The following is a 12,510-nucleotide window of genomic DNA, read 5'->3' on the forward strand; positions in this document are numbered from 1 at the left end:
CTTTTTTTTTTACACACATTACGAAAATCTAATTAATATAGTAACAACATTCAATTTTACTCACATATTTCCTAATACACCCTAATTAATATTTAGATGACCCTAATTAATACTGTGATAACAAAGCACATTAAATAAGGGTTTTTTAGGAAACTAATGAACTAATTGCATTCTAAAAAATGAAACAAGACTATAATTTGGGACATACCAATAAAGAAAATAGGACTATCTTTACAAGACGGAGGGAGTAGTTAGTGGTAATAACTAGTAAGTGGTAATACATAGTTTTAGTTGTAATAACTAATACTAGTTATTAGTAGTAATAACTAGTTATTAGTGATGACAACTAGGTATTAGTGGTAATAACTAGATATACATCTAATAACTAGCTATTAGTGATAATAAATTAATGACATGTTTTGTAGTTTATTAAGAATTTAATTTATTTCATATAAATATTTCATTTAAATGTAAAGTTGGTGGGTTCCACGATTTTAAAATAAATGAACAAAAAAGTTTACTAAAGTATGTGGGACTCACGATTAACAAAATAATAAAAAAATAAAAAAAACTATCCCTTCTATTGTGTCTTTTCAATAAGGGGTATAAAAAGTAAAAATATGGGGCCTCAAAAGCATGACCCATATATATATATATATATATATATACAGAAATTCTCCTATGTGGACCAAAAGTGTGGACCAAGTTTGTGGACTTGTTTTTCAACCATAGATGTGGTGGGTCCCATAATAAATGTGTGGCCCCCACTTATGTTGTGATTGATTACAACCATTGGATTTTGGTCCACAAACTTGGTCCACACTTTTTGGTCCACATAGGAGAATTCCTGTATATATATATATACTAAACATGTATTATTATATACTAAACATATATATATTAAAAAAATCACATTCTTAATTGTATCTTTTTCATATTTTCTTCACCCATTTTTTTTATTGATTTTGATTAATATTTTTGGTTTTTATTAATTTTTCAAATTATCATTTTCCTTTTTAATTTTTCTATAAATAAAAGATAAATTATATTTTTTGATATTAATTTGATAATTTTTGAAGATAGACAATAATTTATTCAAGGACATGAACATAAGTCTCGGGAGAAGATTCGATGAATCTATATGAGTGCATGTACGTATCGAATCGTTCCGCATACGGAGTAGCCCATGCAGCTGCACAAGTATGTCCACAGTGAACTCATTCAGGTGTGATGGGAGGCATTGGATAATCCATTGTCAAACCAAATTTGAATTTCAGATTCAGAAAGCCGAACGAGGTATGGATGTCCCTCCATATATGATTCAGGATCATGATTATGCTTCGCACACACCACCTCCAACATCCAATCATCGTTTAGCTTCATTTTCCACCCTCTCAATTTGAACGGACATTCTATTTTTTTGGTGTCAGTCTACTTCGTTGAGGGTTTCTTGCTCTAGTAATTGCCACTGAATTGTAATCTATGTTTTTTACCAAACCCATCAATATTTGATTTATAAATGATGATGATATATCCCAATTTGCGTCCGGTTTGTTGAACCCACTCGATCATCGATTGTCGTGATTTGAACACCTGATAATGTGTTAGTTCTTATTAGAAATTTACGAATATTCATTCAACATAACAAAAGAGTTCATATTTTGATTGACTAAAACATTATATCATATCAGTTTCAAATTCACATCTATCGTTAATTTTGATATTATCTACCATCTAGTCCGCATGTTCGTCTTCTTGCTTTATTTTGGTTGAGATAAAATCACCCTACAAACAATATAATTTACACTGAGTATTTGCAAAAAAAACAGTAAATAAAAATATTTACTTAAGAATATTACATCAATATATGTATTTACCAGTTCACTTGAATAGCTTGACAAGTGGTAGTCAAAAATATCGCTCAAGTAATCCATATCCACAATAGATCTCGACTGCACTTTAACTACCCACAATAAAAAATCACATGAACAAAAATCATTATATCTAGGCATGCTTTTGAGAATCTATTACATAAAATATATTACAAGATTCTCTCTGTCCTAGACAGAGAATATACTCATATAATATATTCTCTGTCCTAAACATAAACAGAGAATATATTCTCACAGAAGATATTCACATTCATCATCAACTTTGCTGAAGCAAGTGGACAAAACTTCAAATGATGAAGTGTCTCTATCGCTCCAAACTCGTGCAAATACGTTGGTAGAAAATCAAGGTAGGCATTTGTTTTCCAAGTGGTCCTACTAAGTTACAAAACTGAGAATAAGATTTATCACAATCCAATATAGTGATTGCATTCTATGGAAGACAGAGTTATCCATACCGTCATTTTAATTCTCACCTCAGGCTCAGCAAATGTAGTAATTATTTAGTCTGGTAGATAGAAATGATGAATGGTTCAACATTTCACATGCTACAGGATATGTATGTAATATATATATTAGAATGAAATGATGTTAATATGACATTGACATGACAAAAAGAGGGTCTAGGATAGGGGGTTTAAAATAGGGGGTTTTAATAGTGCTACCCTAATGCTAAACTCTCCGGTGATGGCTCCTCGGCATCTCAGGCGTTCCTTAAAATAAAAAATAAAAAAAATACTCAAAGGATTGAGTTAGTTGCACAGCTGCCGACTCCCCCAGAATCTCAAGTGATTAGGGGGACAGGATTCGAACCTGCAGTCTTCAGGTCATGATGAGTATGATGAGTTGACCAATTCCTCTACCCCGCTTCTTCCCCTTCTCTTACTTTCACTATTCCACCTAGGTCCGAACAAGATTTTTTCTTAATCACATTGTTCTACTTGGTTTAAGCACACTCAAAACGATTTTTGAAAATCTAAGATCCTTTTTGGTATCACTTCCAAATTTTATGAAAACGAAAATATAAAGCAAAAATATAAAATATAAAACAAAAAACAGAAAAATATATATATATTTGACTACCTGTTTGATTGCGTTTTTAAAACAGAGAATGAAACATAAAATTTGATTCAATCTGAGATCATCATGCGAGATGTCATGAAGCTCTACTCTTGATTCACACAAAAAGTTAGTGTCTGAAGTAATGCCCAGGTCTGACCCGGTCCCTAAGCCCATCCTGGAATATAGCCGGTAAACCAACTCGGGATCGACCCGGGCCCGTAACCCGATACGAAACCAACATGCCCTGGGACAAACCAGGGCCCAGAGCCCCACCGTGGACCGACCCGGTCCCAAAGCCAAGCCCGGGATCAACCCGGCCTAGGACCGACCTGACCCCGAAGATCATCCCAAGACATACCCGACGTCAAAGCCCCTCTCAGCCCGCCCCCGAAGACTATCTCGGGACCGACCCGACCCCGAAGACTGTCTCAAGATCGACCCGACCTCGAAAATCATCCAGGGATAGACCCGACCCCGAAGCCTAACATGTGACTGACTCGACCCCGCATATCGTCCTCGGATCAACCCGACCCTAAAGACTGTATTGGGATTAACCCGACCCCGAAGCCCGCCTAGGGATAGACCCGACCTTAAAGGTCGTCCCCAGACTGACCCTGCCCGAGAATGACTTGGCCTCGAGGACAGTCCTGCCTAGGACCGACCAGATTCAGAAGCTCAGCCCAGGACAGACCTGGGCCTAAAGTCGGGCTTGAGACCGACCCGGGCCCGAAGTTCCTCCTAGGACAGACCCAACTCGAAAATGAGGAAGTGAGAGATGGGTCGATACGCATGTTGTGCGAGAGAGAAAGGAGGTCGTTGTGTGTGTGGTGTTTTAAAAACTTTTGAAAACTTTTTTTTGTGTTTTTAAAAATTTTGAAAACTTGTTGTAGGTTTTCATAAAAACGAAAATAAAAATTACAAACAAACGCTATTTTTTTTTCAATTTTTTGAAAACAAAAACAGAAAATAGTAAACAGTAGTGATACCAAAATTTGAACTTCACGGTCAGCATGACACATAAGTGCATTGATTGACCAAAAATCTCAAATTATACCCGAGTAACCAATCAACGAGACATATAAGCCCATTGATTGACTAAGAATCTTAAATTCTACCCGAGTAATCAGTTTGGAACAAATTCAAACTTTGAGTTACTAAGTTGCAACGTTTGAACTTTCAATGACTAAATTGGATTTTAAAAAAAAAAACTATGTGATGAAAAGTCTCTTTTTGGGATTATTCTATTAAGGTTTAATGCAATTCAGATTTCATGCTTGTAGTCTAATTTGTTTGAAGAAAAAAATTTGTAAATTTTATTTGTGGTCGTTTCCCTACAAGAACCGTAAGTAAGGAAGAGATTATGTGGACAAAAAATTTGACAATTCATATTTGAAGCTTGTGTTTAGTATAAAGAAAGGAGTACATATAGTAATATTGTGTATTGTATTTCTTTGTTTAGTTACAATGATATAAATACTACAAGATATTAATGTTAGATATCTACAGTCTTTTTTGTAAATATTACAAAGTAAATGCTTGATTGTTTGACTTGTGTATATCCCTTAAAACCGTGAGAGAGAATGGAGTCAATCAAGTGTGCTTGATTGTTGGAGTAACTTTGGGGATTGCTTGTGCTTGATTATTGGAAAAGATGTTGGTGTAGACTTATCGGACAAGTGCTTTAGATGTTGGTGTGTAGACTTATCAGACAAGTGCTTAATTGTTGGAGTGATTAATGGTGATTACTTATCATGCCCCTGCAAGATTGACTAGCCATTAAGGGCACTAGTCTTGGTTCGATGAGTTATGAATGGCAAGCGAGAGAGAGTTTTGGTAAGAGAGTCTGCTAGTTGGTATGAGGTATGAACATGAGAGATCCTGAGACATTTAGTAGCAATTTGATCGTGGACGAAGTGGAAATCAATGGCCATATGCTTCATCCGAGAGTTAAAGATGGTGCAAACATTAAGTGGTAGAGACATTATCACAGTAGCTGGTAGGTGAGGATTGGCCGGAGGGGAATACACAGTTCTTGAAGGATGTTCATAATCTAGTTAACTTCAGCAACAGTGAAAGCTATTGCGTGATACTTAGATTCGGTGGACGATCGAGCAACTGTTAGTCAGAGCAAGTGTAAGCAATAATCGAACTATGATCGGATTGACCATGGCTGTAAGTTTCAGAGAGAAGTCAATGCCAGGTCTTTGATGAAATCCTTTTGCCATGAGGCATGCCTTGTAATGAGCAATGGATCCATTCGGGTGTCTTTTTATCCTATAAACCCACTTACAACCAATAACATTTTGTGTAAGGGTTCTTGGTACGAGGGACCAGGGGTGGTTGGATAAAAGGGCATCATACTCATCACTTATGGCTTGGGGCCATGGTTGATGTTGTTGGGCTTGCTTAAAAGTGGAGGGTTCGGTGAGAGAGCGAGAGGAAGTGATGACATGAAGGTCAAGAATCTATTTGGGTTTGGTAATGTTATTTTGTAGGCAGGTATTATAAGGATGAGGGTTTGAGTTAGGCAATGGAGATGATGGAGGTATAGGAGATGAAGGACTTATATGAAAGGGAGCATCAAGTTAAGGCAATGGAGAAGAAGGTCCCGAGTATGAGGTGTATGAGGTTGGAGAGTCAGTCCTACAAAGAGATGATGAACTTGGGGATAATGAGGGTGATGAGTTATTTGGGAAGTTGTCGAGGTTGGAGAGTCAGTCCTCTAATGGTTGAATTTTGTGTGGTGAAGATTTTTTTTGATTCAAATTGATCAAGAGCTAAGATTTAAAGAATGGAAGGCCAAGATTGAAAGTTAGAGATTGATTCAAGGGCTGAGAATTTGTAGAGACAAATTGAAAGCTAGGGCTCTATCTCATTCTACACTTGGAGAAGAAATTTGAAAAATATTATTTGAGAGAAATTGCTATCAATCTTCAACAATCATCAACCTTTCTTGCTAATTGCTACATCATTTTCTTCATCAAGTGAAAGATCTTCTTCAATACAAGCCTTTACAATCAAGGACTTCTCACTACTCTTGCTTTTGCAAAAGAGAAGTTCCTACATCCTTTAGGCTTTGTTTCTCAATATCAAAACCTCTATTACTCTAAATATCATATCCTAGCTTGAGAGTATTGTTATGTTCTTGAGAGTTCTCCACCAAAATAGCTTAGAGATATCCTTGTGAGAACCTATTCTTCAACATTTGTAAAAGTCCATTTTGTTAGGGCGACTAGCTTCGATAGGTTGAGTTTGAGGGAGTGCTTTGAAACCTAAGAGTTTAAGGGAGTTCTTTGAAACCCTAGTAGTTTGAGGGAGTGCTTTGAAACCCTTTTGTAAGAGTTTTATGGAGCTCTTGGAAAACCACACCTTAGTGGAGTTGGGAAAATCCTAGGTAGTAGACGTAGGAGACGAGTCTCTGAACTACTATAAATTGTTGTGTTGATAAGTACTGTAGAGGAAGAGAAATCATATGAGTTAAGCCCAATGCAACTACCAATAAACAATGGACACATGTTAGAAGGAAAGAGGCCAAAAGGTTGGAAAAACCCATGATCCCTCTCAACAGGTCAACGATTGGATAGAAAGGTCGATCAACCAAGAATACCTAGTCTATAAAGGAGACCAACTAGCCACTAGGAGGAGTGGCATGAATCATAGAGAAACGTCCGCAAGCAGTTAATGGGAGATATGAAGATCCCTGAATAAGGGGGGCAATGGTGACTATAAATATGGAAGAAGGAACACAAGATAAGGGGCTTTAGATTCTTTGATAAAAAACATTTACTTATGCAAACTGACTTGAGCGTCGTCCTCGATCACCACTGTGGCCTCCGGGCTTGCTGACTTTGTTTTGTGAACAAGAGACAAGGTGATTGAAGGAAAGAATTCATATTTTCCAGGTGAATTTAAATTTGAAAGCCCAGTGGTTTTCGGCCTAGAAGGTAAAAATTCCTTACTATAACGAGGGCAAATGCCACTCCTTAACATGTCCAATAGGTTTTATAAAAGCTCATGAAACATTGGTATTATGGAGTCTCGTTGGACTATAGTCGATTCATGGGCGCGTGTGCCCATGAATACGAGTTGGGCCTGTTGGACTACTAGGGTGTAGGTTAGGTCTAGACTCTCCATAGCTCATGAAACAGTGGTATGGAGGGGTCCCTATCAATGGTATCAGATATGTTCGGTCCTCCATGTGTGGTTGGGTCTGTCACCCCTTGTTCAGTTGATCCTGGACTGCGTCCTGCATGCCACGAGAGGGGCTACCTGTGGATCCGAGCATGGTAGTGAGAGCTTGTAAAGCCCATGAAGGCTTGATGGCCACAGAGTGTGCCAACGTGGGTGTTGGCTCAGCAAAGCGGGGGGATTGATAGGAACTCACACATCAAAAAGATGGAGGAGTTTAGTGCAATTTATAAGGAGGCAAAATTTCACTCCTTAACATGTCCAATAGGTTTTCATAAGAGCCCATGAAACAATGATATTGTGGAGGCTCGTTGGACTATAGTTGGTTCATGGGCGTATACGCTTATGAATGCGGGTTGGGCCTGTTGGACTGTTAGGGTGGGATTTAGGCCTGGACTCAAGAACCCATGAAACACTGGTATGAAGGTTCTTATCATGATTTTGCTTGCTTATTTGCTTTGACATGCTTGTTACTTATTTCCCATAGCTAGAGGTTAAACTTTGATCTGAAAATTTGATATAGTGTTTATTAGGGTGTTGTGAGATTGTACATAAAATTTCATTGCATTTGGACATCATTTGTTGGCTGAAATTTGTGTTGCAAAATCTGTGCGTAGAGTGCTATTTGCAAATTTTTTTTTACAATTCTTGATTATTTGATATTTGATCATTCACTATATTGTATCATATTGTGCATTGGATTGAATCCTGATTAGGATAATCATTAGAGTCCAAATTGTGTGCCATTGTTAATTGACATTGATTTGTTTGAATTTGTAAAAAGGGATTTCAATTGGAATTTGACGATATAATTCACCCCCTCTTGTGTTAAGCACGATCCATCAAAAAATTCATGTTAAAACCAAGCAACCACTCAATGGATATAACCTTCTAAATTATACTTCATTGAAAAAACCCCATCAATGGCTTCAATATGCATCTTGACGGGATACTTCTAACTACATATCCCACTGAATTCAACACTTATTAAACATAAAGATGGCCATTTTTAGGGTGCGCAGACATTACTTTTTGCAAAAAATGCAGAAAGTATCCATGTCACCAATATATTGGATGCTTTCTGCAATACCTTTTAATGCACGGTAATTTTTTTTATTATTTGTCATGCCTAGATCTTCAAGGTCATGAAGGGAAGATAAAATTGCGCACCTAAAAGTAGGGTTGTTATGGTAACAATAAATTATCTATTGGTATACCGTTACCGACACATTGGTTATCGAAAATGACATAATATTGGTATATCGTTACCAATACTTCGGTATGGTAAATTTACCATTAAATTCGATACCGGTAACGGCAAGCAAAATTCAAAATCGATAAATTTACGAATTACCCATATATATTAAATATATATTAATATTATTTTTATAAAATAATATGTTTGATGAGGTTCTTTGATAAGCTCATACGAAATAATAAGCAAGTCCAATATGGAAAAATAGTAAGGCCGATGAGTATAGTTCTGCACAGGTGGTACATGGATTAAATCTCTCGACTCAGTCCACTAATGAGTTGAGGGTACAAAGATGGCGTAATCCCCCGCTGAATTTATTAAGGCGAATTGGGATGCTGCTGTGGACATAAGAGGTTTGTGTACTAGTTTGGGGGTGATTTATAGGGATTATTCTGGTGATATTATGGTGTGTAGCTCAATGAAGAGACAGTCGGCCCCTTGAACCTACTCTAGCAGAGGCGTTGGCTGCTTTACACGCTGTCAAAATTGCTATAGAGTTAGGTTTTCATCAGTTACTTCTTGAAGGGGATTCAAAAACTATAGTTGATGCAATTACAGGGGAAAAGGTTTTTCCGACGGAATGGAGGGCAGTTGTGCTTGAGATTCGGAGATTACTTTCGTGTTTTGTTAGTTGGACCATTTGCCACATCAAAAGAGATGTTAACATTGCGGCTCATTCTATAGCAAAATATGCACATCATGAGCAAGGTTTTAGGGTGTGGATTGAAGATGCTCCTGTGCAGATTTTAGAATAGTTGAGGAGGAGAAGCTCTCTTGTGCAAGTGGTGACCTCTGAGATCTTGTTTGTCTGAGATTTTGTTTTCTTTTTCATTCATATTTTAGTTAAAAATTATGTACTCCACCGTAGGGTGGCATGAGTGCCTTTTGTTGGCCTCCAATGCAGTTTCCCAGGTTCTTGGGTTAATGAATTTAATCAGGTCTCTAGATCTCTTTCAAAAAAAAAATGTAAGGCCCTAAGGTAGAGACAAGGAACCTTCAAGGAAAAGGCCCATTGAACTAATTCTTGGAAGGAAACAATATGGAGATTGAAATGGTATTGCAAAAGACCTAAATGAAAACACCATGGCAGATGCAGCGGCTAATGGAGATCCTTGACATCCTTTCAAGCTCACCAGCCTCTCCTCTCAGCCTAAGATGCAGAGCCGCTCACTCTAGGGTGTTCGCGCAAATAATCTTAGCTTGTCTCCGATTTCAACCCTACCAACATGATCGAGAACTGGTTCAAAAGTAGGAGGATGCCCAGCTATAGATGTGGGTACTTAATATCTTGTAGGTGTTCATAGCAAATCTCATTCTCCTTTCTTCTTGCTTTTATTGATTTTGGATTGGTTTGTGATCATTTTCTGATTGAGATATCTGAGAGGAAAAAGTGGGATTTGGAAGGAATTAGAGTCTTGGAGTTGGATGTAAATAAGGCAAGATTTGGCACTGCCCACAATTTTGAGTTTCAGATCTGATTAAGGAATAAAAACATGTGGGTTTAGAATTTTCAATTTTATGAGACAGTAATGATTTTTAGGTATTTGGTCATGTTTGTTTAATTGGTAAAATTACCAATTACCGACCTACCATTATTGATCGATCGGTATATCGACTCTGTCGGTAAAGGTAACAGTTTCATTTTTTGAGTTACTGAAGGTATTTTTATGATAACGATATTAAGGGTTTGGTAATCGTACCAATAACAGCCCTACCCAAAAGAACCAAGGGAAACATTAGGAATCCGACAAAGAAGAAGATAACATGCAATTTCAAAAATTTAATGCTTTAACTGCAAGCAAAGCCTTGTCCAATAAAAGAGAGAAGAGGGTAGGACACATCCAAATTCCAAAGGCAAGATAGAAAAATTAGGAAATTGCACAAAGAACTAATGTGACCTGGGAAATCCTCCATGTCCATAAATCACAATCAAAAGCTAACGTTAGGAAAGAAAGAGCACCCATTTTTATTTACTATTTATCTAATCTATCTATTACATCTATGTAATCCTGAAGCTTAGAGAAAATTTCGTGAGATTCTATGGTGCCACATCAGCAATATTGAAGACTCACAATAGCACACGTGTAATATCCTTATTTTTGTGAAGTAAAATAATATTTAATTTATTTTCAAAATATGTTTAGTTGTATATATTTACTGTTTTGTGAATTTAATATATATTATTATCTTTTAAAAGCTGGTGAACAATTGGCTACCATGCATCAGAGGATAATAATGAATTTACGTTTTTTAAACTATAAGATTTATGTTTATGCCCAAACTTCACAACTGGTGCATGTACCAGTTTTATCTCCGCATGCCCCTTCTTTGGAAAACTTTAGTCACACTCCACTATTTATTATACACAACTCTACTCCCATTGACTTTCCTTTGACTTTGTTTTTTTTAGTACCCAGCTCTTAACACCCCACCCCCATTGTCTTTGAAAAACAGAGTCTGACTTCTTCTTCTCAAACGATGAAAGTTTGCGGTCATTTGAGCTTGTTGCAGTCGCAACCGTTGAATTATATTGATGTTCTCTTGTAATTTTGGGCAGGATGAAAGGCAAGAATCTCAAGGAGTGGCAGAAGGCAACGAAGGAATTGGAACAAGGTATCCATTTGGTCAAAGCTCCTTTGGTTCTCAAACAAGAACCATCACTCACACTACAGCAGACCCAGGAAAATCAAGCAATGGAAGAATGAATTTGTCTTTGAGCACTCCTGTCGTTTTGTGCTCTTCCCCCTCGTTTTTCTCTTGTTTTTAGTCTTGGGATACACTTCTAAAATGTCATAATTTTTTGGTATTTGGGTATATTTATAAATATTTAAATTTTTGTGGGTTACACTTAACAAGGGGTGTGTTTAGTAAAGAGTGGGGTGTGATTAAAGTTTTCTCCTTCTTCTCTGTAGGTTTACGTACCAGAGCAAGGCCCACGGCCGATTGGGCTGGGCTCCTCCCCTGCCTCTCCCATGAACTATGAACTTTCCTTTAAAGAGCGACATAGCGATTTTTCCCAAGGTGTATGAAATCATTTTAGGCTGGTTTAATCGATATTTTCTCAGATCTAAATCCTTATCGACTCTATTTCGCTCCCAATTTGTTATCCGGTATGAATCCCTTTTTCTTTGTATCTCTTTGTCCGTGCATGTATGATTAGAGTAGCTTTTTTGAAGCGGTTTAGAGCATTTGAGTGAGGATCTTCTTCCAATTTTTTATCCGGTATGAATCCCTTTTTTCTTTGTATCTCTTTGTCTGTGCATGTATGATTAGAGTAGCTTTTTTGAAGTGGTTTAGAGGGTTTGAGTGAGGATCTTTTTCACGGTTTTTACAAACAATTGTTGTGTGTTAGGGTTCTTGATTTTGCAATTATGATTAATTGTAATTCAACGTCTTTTATTTTGGGGGTTGAAGTCTTTTTTCAGTTCAAAGAAGTTATTAGATAGGAAGTTTTAGAAAATCCAAATTACTACAGTTGATAAAAATCGAATCTCTAGATCATCCAGTATATACTCGATTGACATAAGTTACTTTCACACCCAATTTGTTCCTAATTTTGTTTTTCATTTGATCAATTGTTTTTATATATGATGCGAAGGGCGCGGATTTGGCAAGTAGTATATATAGCTAGCCTACTCTCAACTATCCCAAGATTTGTTTGTTACTTCTGATTCTCTAATTCTTTTTTATGAAAGTTGTTTTTTCTAATCCCTGTTGTTGGATCTTAATGGTATGATAGTTGGATTTTGGATTCTTGGATTCTTGAATTCTACTCGCAATGATCCCACAAAATTCAGTATTCTCTATAATTTATTTGTACATATCCGATGGATTTTCCAATTTAATATATTGAGTTGAGAAAGAAAGGATGAGGTCGGAAATATGACCATTAACATAAATATTGATGAATCTTATTTGCACCCCATTTTTTGTTAAGTACACCTCATTCACCCTTTGAAAATACACTAGATTGGGGTGTACTTAGCAAAAAATGGGGTGCAAATAAGAGTCATCTAAATAATTAGAGTGATAGACAACCAATAATCAAAAACATCTTAGCACTATTCCATATTCTAATTGGGCATAATTGTGCAATTAGAATTTGATCTTTTTCGT

Source organism: Tripterygium wilfordii, chromosome 21 (genome assembly GCF_013401445.1).
Source record: "Tripterygium wilfordii isolate XIE 37 chromosome 21, ASM1340144v1, whole genome shotgun sequence".
Taxonomy (NCBI): Eukaryota; Viridiplantae; Streptophyta; class Magnoliopsida; order Celastrales; family Celastraceae; genus Tripterygium; species Tripterygium wilfordii.